We start from the raw sequence: 5,236 nt of genomic DNA, 5'->3' as shown, positions 1-5,236 counted from the left end.
TTTACAATACGTGCTCTTTTAGATAATGGAAGTCAACACTCTTTCATTTCTAGCGAATTATTTAAACGATTAAATATAAAATCTATACAGTCCACTATACGAATTTCGGGTGTGGGACAATCACTCACTCAGTCGAATGAAAGATGTGAGATTAATATACGATCAAAAACCTGTGATTATAGTACGCGGGTTCAGTGCATGGTTCTGCCATGCATTACGTCGATTATACCTTCAAAGCCAGTAGATTATAAGTTATTGCGTATCCCGGATAATATTCATCTTGCGGATCCATCCTTTAATGAACCGTCCGTGATTGATTTATTAATCGGTGCAGATGTATTCTGGGATATGTTATACGAAAGTAGAATTCGCTTACCGAGTGGACCGTTCCTACAGAACTCTAAATTAGGGTGGTTGATTTCAGGTCCAGTCGGTAGCGACTATCCGCGTAAGAATAATCAGATTCAGTGTAATTTAACACAAACAATAGATTCAAATTTAAAACGATTTTGGGAACTAGAAGAAATAACTAGTAGAAATGAAATACATACTGAAGACGAACACGCATGCGAATACTTATATGAAACCACAACAAAACGGGACATAGATGGTAGATTTTTAGTGCGAATTCCCTTACGGAAATCAGCTGATCATCTTGGTGAATCGTATTCTTTCGCTAAATCCCGTTTCTTATCGTTGGAACGCAAGTTACATCGATTACCGTTCTATAAAAAATTGTATTGTGATTTTATACGCGAGTATATTGAACTGGGGCATATGACGAGGGTAAATGAATATAATAAACCATATTATTTTCTACCTCATCACGGAGTTCTACGTGAACACAGTACGACAACTAAGTTACGTGTTGTTTTTGACGCTAGTGCTGTGACCACGTCAAACTTGTCATTGAACGATATTCAGTACGTCGGACCGCCTCTACAAAATGACATCTTTTCAATATTATTACGTTTCAGGCAGTACAAGTTCGTAGCTTGCGCTGATGTCGAGAAAATGTTCCGACAAATATTTATACAGACTGATCAAAGAAATCTACAGCTTATTGTTTGGAGAGAGAAACCATCGGATCCACTCTGTGTTTATCGGCTGAATACGGTTACATATGGAACGGCGTCAGCACCATACTTAAGCATGCGTTGTCTAAGGCAATTAGCAAAGGATTGTAGTGATGATAACATTGCTAAAATCATAAATGAGGATTTCTATGTTGATGATCTCATTACAGGTCATGACGATAAACAAATTTTGTTGGAGGTGTGCAGTAAAATATCACAAGTACTGTTATCGGGATATTTTCCATTGCGTAAATGGACATTTAATCACGATCTAGAGATTGTTACTTCTAAAGAATTGGGTATTGGAGATCATCAACAAACAAAAACTCTCGGTATAGGTTGGTACAACACTAGCGACGAACTACATTTCACCACCGCGGTGACCAATGTACACACAATAACGAAACGAACTATTTTATCTGTTTTATCGCAAATTTATATATCTTGTGACACCTGTCACGATAATTGCAAAAATTTTGATGCAAAAATTATGGTTATGTAAAATTAACTGGGATGATGCTGTTCCAGAACCCATTAAATTAAATTGGTTACATTTCCTTAATACATTAAAAAAATTACATGATTTACGAATTCCGCGTTATGTGCTGAATGAAAACAGCGACGTAAAGGAATTACATATTTTCACCGACGCATCTCAGAGTGCATACGGCGCTTGCGCCTATATTCGTAGTTACAATAATGATTACAATTCGTCAGTAACAGTTAAACTACTGTGTGCTAAAAATGTAAGGTATCGCCGATTAAGCCTGTCACAATTCCGAGATTGGAATTATGCGGCGCCTTGTTAGGAGCCAGATTATATACGAAAATTACATCTTCAATGAGGTTTCAATTCAATAAAGTGTATTTTTGGACGGACTCGACTATAGTTATGGGGTGGATCCGTATGTCACCTCATTTATTAAAAACATTTGTGCAACACCGCGTGACCGAAATAAATGAGTTAACTGGTGATTCAATTTGGTTACATGTTAATAGTAAGGATAACCCGGCCGATCTTGTGTCTAGGGGTGTTTACCTCGATATGCTTATCGACTGTACGCTATGGTGGAGGGGTCCTTTGTTTTTACAAGACCGGCAGTTTGACTTTTAAATCGATCATAGTACGTATGATTCAGTTTTGTTGCCGGAAGTAAAAAATCAAATCATATGTGCTTCTTCCAGCATATCCAATAGTTTAATCGACTTCTTGCGATTCTCCTCACTTAAACGATTAAAACGAAGTAGTGCCTACGTAATACGTTTCATAACCAACGCCCGCTCGTCTAAGTCCCTACGTAAAACAGGCTCATTATCCGTTAACGAGTTGGACGCAGCGACAAATATGTTAGTTCGGTTTGCACAATCGGAATCGTTTGCAAATGAATATGATAATCTATTGAAACAATTACCGATCAAGGGAAAGGTGTTTCAAATAAAGTTTCCGGTCTTAATATATTTTTAGATAAAAATGACATAATCAGAATTGGTGGTAGATTGACCAACTCACACTATTTCGATTATAATAAAAAACATCCAATATTACTATCTAGTAAACATTACTTTAGCACGCTTTTATTTAGAGATGAACATAAACGGTTGTTCCATGCAGGACCCCAATTACTTTTATCTACAATCCGTGAAAATTGGTGGCCACTCGCTGGTAGAAACTTAGCTAGAAAGATAGTTCGGCAATGTGTTACATGTACGCGCATGAAGGGGAAAACTATCACACCGATAATGGGTAACTTACCCGCCGAGCGTTTAGAACCAGGGTACCCTTTTATACGTTGCGGTGTCGATTATGCCGGACCGGTGATGATACTGAGCCGTAAGGGTAGGGGTGCTTCTCTGGTGAAGGGTTATATCTGCGTTTTCGTATGTTTTACTACTCGAGCTCTGCATTTGGAATTAGTATCTAGTCTTTCTACAAACGATTATTTACTGGCTTTAAAACGTTTCATCTCTCGCCGCGGCAAGCCCGTAGAGATATTTAGTGACAATGGTAAGGCCTTTGTAGGTTCTCAAAAGGACTTATCATTATTTTTAAATGAAAATGCTAAAGAAATCGAAGATTTTGCCACCAATAATGGCATTAAATTACGTTTTATTCCACCGTACGCTCCTCATTTCGGCGGTTTATGGGAATCAGGGGTCCGATCATGCAAATATCATCTCAGACGAGTTGTAGGGAATTGTAATTTGACCTTTGAAGAGTTCACTACTGTCTTAACACAAATTGAAGCTATACTCAATTCTCGTCCTTTATATCCATTATCCTCCGATCCAAACGATTTCCTCCCCTTGACTCCTTCGCATTTCCTCATTGGTCGGCTTCTGACCGCGCCTCCATGCAAGGATCTGACGTCTACTCCAACACATCGTTTGATACGATATGATCGCATAGAACAAATGAGGCAACACTTTTGGCAACGCTGGTCTAAGGAGTACGTGGCGGAACTTCAAACAAGAACGAAGTGGAAATTGCATCAACCAGACATTCGTCTAAATACATTAGTACTTATTAAAGAAGAGAATCTACCACCACTAAAATGGCGACTGGGTAGAATTACACGTACCTTCCCGGGCAAAGACGGAATATGCAGAGTGGCAGAGATACTCACAGCAACTGGTATCATTCATCGTGCCACTTCTAAGATATGTCCGCTTCTACCTCAAGGCACAGAAACGAATTAAAGGAAGGAAAACCTCAATTATAGCATATGTTGAAAGTCTATACATTCCATTAGCTTTCAAAGGCGGGGCCATGTTAACGCCATCTATCAGACTCATAAGGAATCAAAGGCGTCATCAATGTGAAGTGGAACACGGATTGCCTCCATCGACAGGACTGGCAACAACTTCACTCGGCGCTTCGAATTTTGTCTTGTCATTATAAACTTTTACGTGTTATGCTACTATGTAAAGATTAAACTATTAAAACTAAATACGTATTACTATCAAAGGATTTTATTCGTAATAACAAACAAGAAACTAAAATATACAGAGGGAAAGGCGCATACATAGGGGATGATAGGCATGACATCTTCATCCTTAGGAATGACAACGCAGGAGTAGTATTAAGAGCGTCGCATGGTAATGCAATTTCAGGGGGGGGGGGGGGGGGCGCGGGGTTTGTTAGTAATGTGGACTGATGATAGATATGTAATGTGATCTTATTGCTAGCAATGTACCATATCATTGACTTCCACGCGGTTCTCACTGGAAACCATCGTGATAAATTCTTGGTGAATTCGTCACGATGGGCTAAGTGACCCGACCAAATGTTCGTCTTATCATCCTCCACTGGTGAGGTAACAACACAAAAAAAGTAGTTTCTGTGGTTAATGTATAGAAAACACCCAGACCTATACAAACCTCCTACAATGCTTATACGAGGATTCGAACCTGGGACTATCAGAAGTAAAGCGGCGTGCTAAACCACTAAAATATGCAACCATCAACAGAACGAGTCACTAATATCATCAACAAATATTAGTCAAATTTCTTACTACCAAAGCCTCCCCTCTGCACCAACCCCCTACTAATTTCTTAATGAATTCCTCGAGAGCAGTAAATAAATTTTGAAGACGACACGGCGGATATGTCTGTTTATTTTGATGCATAGGTACGGAACACTGTCCTTTTAGGGTTCTAAATAATAATAGCCTATGGTAAAATAAATATGAAATTTCCCAATTCAACATTTATTGTTTGCATATTAAATTCATGCAATGCTAAGAAGTTCATTAGTTTTTAATAATTTCTAGTTAGTTTTTAACAGGAGTAGCTAGTCGGAGCAACTGGATGGCAGTAATAGTGGTAAAATAATAATAATAATAATCTCATGACAATTCACACAGCGCCATCTAGACCTAAGCTAAGCTAGCTAAAGCTTGTGTTATGGGTACTAGATAACTGATGCATATACATAGATATTTTTTTTTGTAAATAAATACAAATTATACATAGAAAACACGAAGATTCATGTGATTGTTTGTATCGGACAAACAATCACATAAATACAAAATGTTTGTGCCATGCGAGGAATCGAACCCGCGACCATCGTTCGTAAAGCGGTGTGCTAGACCGCTACACCACCGAGGTCGTCAACATGTAAAGGTAAACTATTAATATATCTAGAAGCCCCTATATGTATA

General features: G+C 38.4%; 1 pseudogene; it reads left to right on the top strand.

Annotated features, from left to right (window-relative positions):
* The first annotated feature begins 321 nt into the window (after positions 1–321).
* Positions 322–3,895, top strand: LOC131849800 (uncharacterized; annotated as a pseudogene).
* The last annotated feature ends 1,341 nt before the right edge of the window (positions 3,896–5,236 follow it).

The sequence above is a fragment of the Achroia grisella genome, unplaced genomic scaffold, assembly GCF_030625045.1.
Source record: "Achroia grisella isolate CSIRO2021 unplaced genomic scaffold, CSIRO_AGI_Agris_v1 utg660, whole genome shotgun sequence".
Lineage (NCBI taxonomy): Eukaryota > Metazoa > Arthropoda > Insecta > Lepidoptera > Pyralidae > Achroia > Achroia grisella.
This window is presented reverse-complemented; position numbering and strand designations above follow the sequence as displayed.